Source organism: Carassius carassius, chromosome 21 (assembly GCF_963082965.1).
Source record: "Carassius carassius chromosome 21, fCarCar2.1, whole genome shotgun sequence".
Taxonomy (NCBI): Eukaryota; Metazoa; Chordata; class Actinopteri; order Cypriniformes; family Cyprinidae; genus Carassius; species Carassius carassius.
This window is the reverse complement of record NC_081775.1, coordinates 14,354,783-14,368,564: the sequence shown is the minus strand read 5'-3', so window position 1 is coordinate 14,368,564 and position 13,782 is coordinate 14,354,783. Positions and strand designations below refer to the sequence as shown.

Below are 13,782 nucleotides of genomic sequence, written 5' to 3'. Positions count from 1 at the left end.
CTCTGGGTTTCCCGCCAAACCACTGTATTTTCGATTCCAAATCACTACATTTCACGTAGGCTGGCGTTTTTGCGCTTTAAAATACGCGTCTTTTGTTCAAAGTCATAAACCTACACGGTTTTGTTGGAGTTTTGTTCTCGTGCTGAGGTAAATAAGAGCTCATCACTGACAAAAAACGATTACCAAGGAAATATATGTGCTAACTCCACTACGTTACACAGATTTGTATAATTATTCTATTAAAGTTTACAGTTCACATCTAATTACATTGCATTGATGCGTTCAATAATTTTTTATTTCATCTAACGTTATTTAAATCATGTTGTTATATATTTAGTGCTCGAAAGCATTCAGACAATATTTATGGCACTAATTTGATCAGTTGGTACAAAAAAGCCAATTTCAATTTTATTTTTGAGTGAAAAGAAAAAAAGTTGCACTTTGCCATGAGACACTGTATGTACCTACAGGTTAATATTAATTATGAAATCCTCTGGTGCCATAGCTGAGGTAATGCATTACGGCAGGGTTGCACTTGTGACATGACAGCCACTGATGTGATGGGACTAATTACCAAGAATCGGAGACACACACCGAGGAAACAGAGCTGTTAATTTTTGCACAGTAAGAAAGTCAATCAGACACCCTTCCAAAGGCACCAACATGTGACGCTACGCTGAGAATTTGTGAAAGCTGGCACCAGAAAGTCCCGTTCCATAGTGCATGATCTGACTGAAGGCCCAGTGGACTGCCTCCATCACTGACACACTCAACACGGGAAATTAACACAGGCTAATTAAAGAGTGAATAATCAGATATGCAGAAAATCAAAACTTCCTCTGGGATGAGCCAGATCAGGATAAACAATGTGAAAAGCACAGAAGGATCTGTCAGCATGCCTGGAGCTTCAAGAGCTTCATGATATTCAATCTATAGCATTTATTTTGATGCCAGAGAGTCTGTTTATATATATATATATATATATAAGTGCATATATGTAGACATGGTTTTGATTATGAGATCACAAAGTTCTGTAACACAGATTGAGCTAATTTTCACTTATTAAATATGAAAAAATACTACATTTTTAAGAAGTTACAACTAAAAATTATTTCTTGTCTGTTGTATATATTTTTTTTTTCTGTGATCATGTTAATAAATGTTAAGTGAGTGAAATGGTCTGAATCAGCCATTTTTTATTGTTCAGTTTGATATAAACCATCCATGTGTTTCATCTATATGTTAAAAATCGGTTCCAATTGGCAATGGTTTTTAACCTCGTTTCCAAAATACCTGTAGACTTTGCAAAAAAAAAAAAAAAAAGGACAGTGCATATTGTATATTTGCTGCATAAACTGCATAATTTAATAACTAAAGTGTATTTGCTGTATATTTGCTGCATAAACTTGATTGAATGTTACACAGAAATTTTGTCATCTTAATGGGGACATTCTATAATATATATATTTAGGTCACAAAAATATGGTCATGTACACACTGTTTTTAGCTTATGTTTAATATATTTGTTCTAAATTTGTTTAGAATTTCATTGGATTTTGAATTACTTTTTTAAAGGATAAATACACAAATATTATATAACTATTTGAGTTGCATCTTCCATTGTGTAGAGTAATTTAATGTTATATTTAGGCTATATCAGACTGAAAAAATCAGCTATATGGTCCTTAAATACACTACAACATGGTGTTCTTCTGTAATAGTTTAATATAAGCACCATATTTAATACACAACCATTGGCTTTTGATTTACACATCAATCCTCCTGAACAATACAGATCAAACAGTAGAATTTATAGTGGCATATTTACTTCAACTCTTGTGTATGAATTGGTGTTCAGAGCAATTGATTAAATTCTTCGGGTGCAATAAGTGGGTGATATATTAGTCATGGATCATGTTAACACAGTTACTGGATCCTGAGCAAGAATAATGAGCTCACCTTTAATTAACCATTTCACACATATCACAGAGTGAGACAACATGCCACAAGCCCCGTAATTCAATTGTTTTGGCTGCGACTGAGTGCGTATGTGTGTGTGTGCGTATGTTTCACCTTCATTTATATAGTCGTTGTCATTTTTATTATCAGTGTGTAGAGGAACTAGACTGAATATAGCACGTGTGGCTGACAGATTATGATTTTTTTTTAAATCACAAACATTCAAAAATCACGAAACGATGCTGTGACACAACATCTGTGTTTATAAGCACGTCACATGAACATAACATTTAGAAGTTGTCGAAGTTAGGAAGCATTGTTCTTTTTAGCAAGCTGTGTGGTTCGGCTCTTTCATATTCACTTGACCTTGAAGTATCAGCCCAGCACACTCCTGACTTTAGTGAATGGAAGTCCCAGACCCACTGCATTTATCACTGAAATACTGTGCTGTCAGGTGGCTCTGTATACCTGTCATAGAGGGCTCAAAGGAACAGCTCCAGATCCTCTCCTCCACAACACTGCATGATTCTTCATTGCCTTATGTTGAATGCCTTTCCACCATTGTTTTCAGCCATATGTCAACATAATTCATTTTCCCCAAGTATGACAGCAAATCTTTTGGTGGGAGGGGAAAAAAAGACACTTCAGCTTATTGTGGTCATGATGCCATGCTTACATAATAACATAAACACAATTTCTATTATTGGATGTTTACTGCCCACTTCCTTCAGCCAACCTAAAGAGCAGTACGCCTATATACTGAGCGTCTTGAAAATATCAGTCGAAGTTTCTCCCAAATATGGCCAGTGTAACCTCACTGTTGTCAGTAGGAACTGTTAATATTATTGCTCTTGGACAGAAGCCTACCGTTCAGGATTATTTTCACTAATGAGCACACAAGCCCCCCCCCCCCCCAACACATACCAGTTTTTCACCCCAAGTGGTTACTTTTGGAGAGAAAAACAATGTCCAATATATATATATATATATATATATATATATATATATATATATATATATATATATATATATACACATATATATATATATATATATATTAGCATCTGTCATGCCAAAAAGGTTGACCGGAAAAAACAAACAAACTATGCATAAATGAATGCATACCAGATTCTGCATCACAACTTTATCAGACATCATAAAACAAAACATTAAAAGCATAACAGAACCTTTTTACAGTTGCAGGGTTCTCAGAAGAGGAAGTCATCATAGTTGGGTAAACTTTTATAGTGATGAACGAAATTACAACAAACATATTTTTTGTGTTCTTATCTGCTCCAAAAGCAAAATAAAAAAGAGAGACTGATTAAGTTGGTTAAAAGAGCGAAAGATGTCAAATTCCTGACATTCCTTCAGTCACTATATTAGATACACGTATGCAGCAGCATAAACTAGCTTTCTGAAATTTAAAATGTAACACTGGCTATAGTTTTATAAATGTACAGTACATATTTAAAAAAAAATAATAATTGTCATCAAATTTTGTGAAAAGGTCCCATTAAAATGAGTTGCAAAAGGAAATGATGTTAAATAATGATGTAGATATTACTGATGTAAATAATAATGTATATTATTTATTATTTAAAAAAAATGTTAACAAATCTATCACAATACTACTGTGCATAGCTCCTTTCTATGTCTTCAATATTTAATAACACTCAATTATTTATCACTTATTTATGCATATAAGGTGGTAATTAGTCACAAATTCATTCTTATCTGACAGGTTTAATTGACAGGCTCAAAACAAATAGCCCCTGTCTCATAACATACACATCTTTTTCTTTTCTTTTTCCAGGAGAATTAAGTTTTTGAAACCTGAACAGGCTGTCACCTTACTTTTTTTTTTTTTTTTTTTTGGTAGTGACAGCCAAAAAGGGGCCCACAGGTGTCTCAGAAAGCAGTGACTGTGTTGTCATAATTCATTTAGGCATCCTTCTGCAAACCCATAATTACCTAATTAGCTTGTTAATTAGGAGATTAGCATTTACTGATAGAGTGGCTTGTTTAGTGAGGAGTGGAGTTCCAGTGGAGTAAGTTACGAATGTGTTACCTTAAAGTGCCTCCCAAATCATTTCGCTCTCTATTCAGGTCAGATTTCAGCCCTGGTGAAAAGATGTTAATAGTAATGAAATGTTAAGTAAATTGAAGGTTTGAGCATCAAGCTTATTGATACATTTAGAAATGGGACCTATTTTCTTTAATTCTAGCATCAAATAGCCTAAGAAACACAAACATACCTTTGCAGTGTGTTTAGGATTCCAGCTGAACTGCTGAGTGTTGCTCTCTTGTCTCATTGCCCGGGTTACAGCAAGAAATCTAGCAACTCAATTGCCTCTCGACTATATGTCGCCAAGGCATGTCCTGTTGCTGAGGAAGATTGGAGGAAATGACTTGAACGGACAGTGCCAGAGACGTTACTAACCATGTTAGCACCAGTCTCTTATCTAGTTTATGTGTTTGTTTATTCATTTCCCGATACTCACTGCATGCAGGCCATACATCAATATTACCGTCAGACATGCTTTATGTTTAAGAAGGCCAGTCTTGAGCAGTAAATAACTAGAAGTAGTGAAAGTAGTATTCCAGTAGTGTTACCAGGTTACTTTTTAAGGTTACTATTTCAGGTTATTATTATTCAGCACACAGCTTGACTGTGTAGTGAATAATAAAATGCACTCTCCTACACTGTGCTTTCTTTCATATGTAGAATTGGGAAATCTGGTTCATTTTAATAAAGCAGGCTCATGAAAATCAAGAAGTTTAAATAAACAATTCTCTCTCTGTGGAATACTTCATCTTCATTTTTTTATATCAAAATACTAAGTTAAACATTCACTGAAATTACTATGCTTCTGTCTTTGTTGTAGAACTTGAAGCATGTCTAGTTTTATTTTTTTTGTGTTTAAGTGTAATAATCACACAAACGTGCAGTACACATACATACATACATGTGTATGTGTGTGTGTGTGTGTGTGTATATATATATTATTTAAATATTTATATTATATATTTAAATAAAGCATACAGTAGTAGCCTATTGATTAAAAATATAAAATTAGTACCTAGTAGTGTATTTAAAAAATGTTTAAAAATCTGATCCTTTAATAATATGAAACTGTTTTCCTTATAACTATTATTAGCTTGTAATTTACAATTTACAGTTTTAAAGTAGTTTCTCTAATGCTGGTTAGGGAGTCTGTTTTGAATTATAGCTAATATTAGGATTTAGAAAAACAGATTTTTTTACTAGTCTTTCACACTGTGGCGTGTTATTAGTTTTGATCGTATGACTGCTTTGTTTTTCCAATTTCTTTTTATGTTTAAAAAGACAAAATTGTTCTCCAACTGAATGCAGTTTTCGTAATTATGTCTTATTATATTTTTTAAGGGGTAAACGGAAATTAAAACATTAATTCTATTTTTACAGTTCTGGTCTATATATGTCCCCATAGCTTAACTTCTTCACCCGGCAGGCATCCCCTTCATTCAATCAAAGCTGCTCTGTCTCTCTCCCAGACCAGGTTGATAAATAAGAGGGAAATATTGTGTCTGCCAGGGCATGTTGTTAACTCTCCCCCCACAGTCATTAACTCATTTCAAGTGCAATCATAGAGTGGGAGGTAAATTAACAAGCCATTAAAAAATGTTATAAATGCACAATTAGCATGCCAACATTTACAGGACACATTCATGGAGCTGCAATAATTTTTGATTGTGAGGTTCTATTTCGTCCCTCCTTTCTCCCTATTTGTCGGTCTGCCTGTGTGCTCTCTCTCTCTGACTGTCAGTCTCTACAGACATTTTTGTCTGGTGCCTGTTTGGCGAAGAAATTAAGGGAATGAAGCCTGATTTAATAGGTCATTGGTGGTGGACACTCACCTCTTACATCATAGAGCTGAAGAAAGAAAAGAGGCGGACAATGAGAGGAAAAGAAAAAATATGGGAGACATGGAGGGCTTTTCCCCTTCCATCTTCCCTTTTTCATTTGAAACATTATTAGTTGTGTTGGTTGGATGAATTACGTGCCGGTTTGTAATAGTAAGATGATGATACAGCAGAGGGCAGTCTGCATGAGGCACCGCAGAACCTGGAGGATCTCTTTCTCAGCTTCCTGGGTCGATTGTAATAGGGTCATTAGCTAGTCTGGATCATATTTTAACATTTAGCCCCAGGTTATTGCATGTAACTTGCTTGATGGTCTCTGATATGAGATTACTGCTAAATCGATGAGCTAATGAAACCATAATGGTGTATTTCAATCAAATATCAAATGAATGTTTTTTATAAAGTATCGCTTCGTTTTGACAGGTTAGTAACAATATCCTGTTAAAAAGAAATAGGCCCCTAAGGTTGTAAAAAAAGAAGAAGATCTTAACCATTACTTAAATCATCGAAGAGAGCCTGATAAAAACGTTAGTGTTAGAGCGTTTTAGCCTTTTATGTGTTGGTTTATCGTTTGACAGCAGATTAAAATTAATTTTAAAATAATTAGGCGATTATGATATTGCTTTCAAACCACTGTGCAATAAAGAAGCTTTGAGTAACTTACATTTCAGACAAGATATTGCCCGTTACTTTTCCAGTTTGACTCACCGTGGAATAGTTTAAAACGAAGCCTAAATAGAATCAAATGTTGCGTCACCGATCAACAACCGTGAATCATTATTTGGAAAACGAATCGTTTGAGGGAATAATTCAATGACTCGCACACAAATACACTGGCTTGTATCGTTCCTGAATGGATTAGTATTAAATTTGTTAGTATTTAAAATAATCCTTGTTAAAAAAAGTTAAATCCTTGTTAGTATTTTAAACGGATCTGTAAAGTAAATGATTCAATGCCTCACTCTTCAAGGCAGTTTCGATTCTGAATAAATCAGTGATTTTTTAACAAATTGTTCTTGAATTAGTGATTCTGAGCGAGTCGTTTAAGTGAATGATACATCAATTCACATAAAAAGACAATCAACTGTCACCACCTGTTGGCGTAACCAGCTACTGGTTTTAGTCAAGTAAATAGTAATAAGTAAATAATCACCAATTCAATTTTTTTTATGCATACATTTTATATGCACACATTTTGCGTGAGAAATAAAGAGGCAGAAAAGGTTTCATTCATTTCATTTACTGTGAACCTTCCAATGCAATGGTATCATTGCACAAAATCAGCTAACTACAACAATGTAGAAGTGTTTCTTTCACAATGTTGCAGGTCTCCCATCGCACATTTTCCTCAAATAACTGAAAAAAATAAAAACAGAGCCATAAGCAAAATTTCCTTTACACGTATAATAAAAAGGAATGGCATCCCAGTTTTAAGGTTTGGCCAATGTTTCTAAGTCTCTCCTCTTCCAGAGTACAGGGACATTTGAGTAGATCCAGCCGGGCCTCCTCCTCCAGCTTTTCTAAGGGCAGGCAGATGTAAGGGATCAGGGGCAGACGTGGAGCCTCGCAGGGGGAAGGTGAGAGGTACACAGCCTCTCCGCTCCCAGTGATCAATCATTCTCCACTTGTCCTACTCCCTGGCCCACAGCTGTTCCTCCAACATCTCCTGTGGAAACACTCTTCACTTTGCTTAAAATTATTACACAGACCATAAACCCAGAGAGGGAAAGCTCTGTTAACACTAGTGCACAGGGTAGTCACTGTAACCTTTAAGATGAGCCAGTGGTGCTTTGGACGAGAGCCATATATATACCAGCCGGCGCTGGCTCACCTCTTTCTTTTCATACCTGTGGAACTGATGTTTTTGCTGTGGAATTTATTTGCCACTTGCAGGCCAATCTCAGGAGCAGCATTGATCCCCTTGATGACGGCTTGGACCACAGCCTTCATTCCAAGGGCACGCTATCCGGAAAGCTTGTCAAATTACGACGGTGTGCAGGCCTGTTTTGACAACATCATAAAACAAGCAGCCAGAAATTGTTGACCATCACGATGATGACTAGAATGATTATGTGAAGAGGTGGGATTTCAGATTGCTTTTCTTTCCTTTTGCACTGTGAAGCGAAAAACTGTTTTGATACAATAAATGGAACTGAACCGTTTTTTTTTTTTTTTTTCGTTTTATTTCCTAGTACTGCCCTTGATTTTAAAATGTTAGTACAGACAGCCTGAATATCTCCTATTACTACTTGCTATTGATTTTTGGTACAATATGCCAAGTCTTATCATATGAAGAACATTCATTTGACCTAGAAAAAGTCAAGTCTTCAAAACCATTTATGTGCCCAAATTTATCAAGTATAGTGGTGTTTCTGAAAGAAAATTTTCCAGGTTCATCACAAGTTAAGCTCAACAGACAACGTTTGTGGAATAATATTTATTACCACAAATAATGAATTTCCACCTTTCTAAAAAAAAACAAAAAAAACAAACACACACACACACACACACACACACAAACACACAAATCAAGGTTACAATGAGGCACTTAAATGTTAACATTTTCACTGTTTCAACGGTATAAAAATTAATTAACAGTACACGTTAATAGTGGGGAATTTATATTTATAGTTATATTTAATTTGATATTTATACTTCTTTGCCATGATAAAACACACTAAAAACCTTACAATGACAGCTTCTTTACAGCTTTACAGCTTATTTAAAATATATTGAGTTTAAACATATTTATATGATACAGGAAAGAATATTTGCAAATTGCAAATCCTTTGTTCGATGCGTCAAGCTTACTTTCAGCACAATCACAGATATGAACTCTGTACCAGGACCAGGTGTGTGACTGGCATACCAACCTGGCCACTCCTACCCATTTCTGCCTTAACACAGATCTAGGAACAGTAATCCATCTATTTCTGCTCATCTGCTATGAATTAAACATAGACGCAGGTCAGCACATACTGTGTCTAAATCACTGCAGCCTGGCTGCCCTTAGCTCAACTTCTCTATTGACATAATGTCAGATATGACACTATTACTCAGCGAGTGGCGATGGTCATTGGATAAATAGTACCATAAATTGTTGACAAAACAATTTGTGATGTATTATGTTCGTGATGGGTTGTACTGCTTATCAAATCAAGTAATCTGGTGGCGGACGCCATTAATCAGCCATGTGCATAATCCTGCTGCTGATGGGAGACGACTTGCAGATTGTAGATGGTTTTGCACACAATTCTCTGTTTTAGATTTAACAAACACACTTAAAAAATAAAGGTTCTCTGTTGGAATGCATGGTTCTATGAAGAACATCCATGGAAAAAGTTTATGCAGAGGAACACTTTTAGTTTCAAAAAGGGGATTTTCACAGCAAAGCCTTAGAAGTACTGTTTTTGGTTTCCCCAAAAAACTTTTCAGTGAACAGCTCTTTTTTTCTTTATGTAAACAATATTTTAATCCTAAAAACAAAGATTCCAAAAGGGTTTTTTCACAAAAAAAAACCTTTCAGTGATCAATATGTAAAATAGTCTTTTTTTTTGATGAACATTTGAATTATCTAAAGAACCTTCTTCCATTACAAAGAACCTTCTGTCCAATGGAAAGGTTCAAGGTTCTTCACGGAGCCATAAATAAGAGTGAAGAATGAAATGGATCTTTTTTTCACATTTCACTGACAGGTTCTTTGAGAAACCAAAACTTGTTCTTCTGTGTCGTTACTATGAAAACTTATTTTCGATTGTTCAGAATCTATATTGAGTGTATGTTGATGCTCACATTTTCTTATGTTTTAAATTAGATTGTGATACACTGTGGTCTCACATTCTTACATTTACTTTTTTTTTCCTTTTTCCTTTTTAAAGTATCTCTTTGATAAAACTTCCCTAACAAATCTGAATGTTAAAGTGTATAATTTGTAAAGCATATATTTGCATAAAACACGTATTTATGTCTCTTAAATGCCCATTTGATTTCAGAGTGAAGCGCTAAAAGAGTCTTTAATTGTAACAGTCGCATTCTAAAAGCTTTCAAATCTAATTTCAAATGATTCTGTATGGAAAAAGTTTCGAATTAGAAAAAAAGCAAAATTTATCTCAGACCGGCAGTCATGTCATGTTGGTTCTTAGCCGATTCCCATTACATTCTCTTTCCTCAGCAGACTACACACTCTGTAGTGCCACTGTGTGGTGTGTTTCCACGCTAAGTGAGCAGCGGATATCTCAGCTATCTCTGCTAGTGAACTTGCTCATCTCTCCTGTCAGATACAGATGACAGAGTGTTATTTTCAAAAGCCCACCACAGACAGGAGGACTTGTTTAATGTGCGACAACATCCTGTGATCACTCAGCTCTCTGTATTATGAGCAGAGCTTTGTATGTCCGTTTGCAAAGGCTCAAAGACTTGAAGCGTCTGAAGGAAGGAGCGACAGATACAGGCACAATGTGTGGAAGTCCACAAGAGCAACACAAAAGCTGCTTATCAACTCTTGATAAGAGTTGAAAGGGTTTGCCTTTGTTTCTGCTGTCCGCTTCACTTGTAATTGAGAGGCTGTCTAATGTTGAAATGATTAAAACTGAACCATTCACACACCATTAAGACACCATGATTGTCAACCCTGCAGGTTTACAACATATTTCAGTATTATGTCTTTAAATTCTTAAAAAAAATTTTTTTGCTCGCTTTAATGTGTATTTTGAAGTGGAAACCAAGAAGCTTTTGAAGACATGTTACTGCTCAGTCAAAAAACATGTACAAAATGTAAACTGTTTAAAACTTCACACGTTACATTTCTTTCATTCTTTTTTTTCCGTAATTTTCCAAATACCTATTGTCTAATATTTCAGTAGAACTTTATAATAACTTTCATTAATAATATTAACAAACAATGTCTTACAATGCATTCTATGTAAGTAGAAACATGAGTCATATATTTTCATAAATATATTTATGTTTGAATATACATTAAGAAATCTGCTAAACATAATAACCTACATAAGAATTTTTTCTTGAAAGTTACTAAAAACAATGTTTAAAGAAAATGTCTCTCCCATAAAACTGCAGATCATACAGCTGAAAAGATTATTTACAATAAATAGGGTCAATATCATCCTGTTAGATATGGCAACAGTGTCTGATCAAACTGATTGCATTATTAAAATTGCTAAAATATTAGATTTAGAAATTATCCATACAAATAAGACAATTCTAGGATAACTTGTCTTTTTTTTCTTTTTTTACTCATGTATGACATCACCTGTTTCACTCTTTGCCATTGTTTTAATGTAGTCTGGGGTGAAAAAGTGATCAGAAGGCTTCTTGCCCTTTGCTAATTAGAATCTACCATGAAACGTCTGGAGATTTATGAAAGGGTTCGCACATACACCCGTAAGTCTTTCCTGTGCACCGATTTAAAGTCAAGCAACCTTGAGACGAAGGGAAACAGATTGCTCACACAAAAAAAGAAAACATGTTCATGCAGCACATTTCGAACAAGGATTAATTAAAAAGCTAATTGCGATACATATTTTTTACAGAGAGAAATTGAGGCATTTTTAAGAGTGATCCATAATTTCCACCATCTTTATCATTAAGGAAATTTCCACTCCAGCCAAAAAAAAAAAAAACTCATCACTCAACATCATGCCTTTTTTCCGCTGTTTTGTGAATGAGGTAAAAACCGTGGATTGCAAAGGTCTTCTGCTTGCTGGTGAATGCATCTGTAAAACATAGTAACTGAGTCAAGCTGTCAATCATCGGGGGTCCGGTAGGGAGTGGGTGGCAGATGAGGGGTGTTAAAATCTCACTTTTAAAATAAAAAATAAAAAAATCACTGAGTGAATCTCAAGGTCTGATCAATACATAAATGCATTTTTTTTTATTTTATAGAATTTGATATAGATTTAATATCATTATAGACCCCCCCCCCATTTTTTATTAATTTATGTTTGTGTATTGTATGCAACTTTCTCTAAGCAATGAATAATTCTATGTTCAAATAAGTTACATTACACTAAAATAATTTCGAGAGGAGCATTCTTAAAATCACCCTGTGATTTGGTAATGCACTGAATCAAATGTGCTGATAACAGAGCAATAAGGTAATGGCTGCTGAGTCTAATTTCTTGGCTCATTCTGCCAATACATGTACTATAAATCTGAGGGTGCTATTTTTTTTTTCCAAAAAGCAAAAGAACTGAGACTACAAAAACGGGTTTAAACTTGAATGTTAACTTTGTGAGCGGAGCGGTACAAAATGCAGTGCTGTTGCCTGATCATCTCTCATGAATGTGCCGTTTCAGCACTGCTGAAGTCATTAACAGTCCCTCTGGTTTAATGAGTAAACCCAGTCTAATCTAACATTCACCACCCCATTTTCTCATTTAATACTCAAATCCTTTTTAAAAATTGATAGCTGTAACTTTGCTTTTTTTTTCCCCAGACACAATAAGATGAATAGCAATAAATGTGTTTTCTTGGAAACAGAAGGTGAAGTTTGTTGTCCTTTAAATAATGGAGCCACACAATGTGCATGATAAGTAAGAACAATAGTCATAATAAAATATAAGATAAAGATAAAATATAAAATTGTGGACTTTTCAGTTATTATTATTATTATTATTAGCAGATCTAGGAGCAGCAATCCATCTACACTGAAAATTTTAAAGTAGGATGTAGTGAAATAGTATTTTCTTGTAAAAATGCGCTCCGATAATCCAATTTTAAAAATCAATTTTTTATGTCATATGAGGCTAATGCAAACATGGTTAACCAATTGTTTCTATTATTTTATTCTTTTTAATTCTATTCATCCCTTTAACAAGCATTATTAATATTATTCTATAATGTAGACTACTAAAAATGATGCCCATGTCACAAATTACACATTACAATTAATAATTAGTTAATCACTGTCAAATACTTAAAACACATTTTCTATGGGAAACATACATGTGAACTTATGTTCATGTTTGGGGTAATTTACCCTCATACCAAAGTGATTTGTAATGGATGCGTGTCTGTAAGCTCTGTGTTTATCTGTCTTCCAGTGTAGCAGAAAAAAGCTAACCACATCCACATCGTCTAGCGTCGCTGGCAGACAGAGCCTATACATGGGAGATGACCCGTTAATGCAGTTTGTCCCCTTTGCTTTAGCCGCAATTCATTTTAATTGTGCGTATGAAGTTTAAAAGTATTAGTGTCAGGTAAAGATTCATTGCTGCGGTTTGATTTAAGGCCGGCCTAATCGGAAGCAACCATGTGTTCTGGCAGATGTTTACATAAGCCTCACTTGCTCCCTGACAGGAGTTAAAAAGTACAGTTGTGGTAATCAAATTGTGGTGTGCCAAGTCAGATGCACGAGGCAGATTGAATTAAGCAGGCTTGCAGATTTATGTATGAGGAGACGCCAGCCAGGGATACAACATTCATCTGAGTCGGAGCAGGGGGGTCTCGGAACCCCCCAACCCCCCGTTCCTCCCCAGTTCTGCTGTTCTCCTTTGTGTCTTGTCGCCGTACCGGACTGACACACTGTATCGATGTTGATGCGAAGTAAACTTGCTAAACGAATATAGGTTAGAAAGTGTCTCCAAATGAACAAGAGCACTTCTTCGCTCACAACAGACAGAGACAGAGTAAAGAGTCTGGAACAGCAAGAACAATTGAAGTCAGATTATGTCTGGTTCAATGGTGACAATGAGGCAGCAGAGGAGGGCGTGATTGGAGAGAGAGAGCGAACGAGAAGGAAAAATCATTAGTTCTCCTTCTTTCATGTTGATTGCAGGCACGTAATATGACTGATACAAAGGGAACATCTAACAGGACCGTTCGATTGTTTAAAAATACCGCCGCTCAAAGATAGTTTCCAACGGGCCGCGCTGAAGAATACGAACATCTGGCCTCTGC

General features: G+C 35.3%; 1 long non-coding RNA gene across 1 annotated transcript; it reads right to left on the bottom strand.

The window, feature by feature from the left end:
• Nucleotides 1-1,707: 1,707 nt before the first annotated feature.
• LOC132097139 (uncharacterized) lies at nt 1,708-4,371 on the bottom strand. The gene is made up of 3 exons (XR_009422674.1): nt 4,218-4,371; nt 4,031-4,082; nt 1,708-2,574 (listed from the first exon to the last, which is right to left on the bottom strand). It is a non-coding gene; the product is annotated as an uncharacterized LOC132097139 (long non-coding RNA).
• Nucleotides 4,372-13,782: the final 9,411 nt, after the last annotated feature.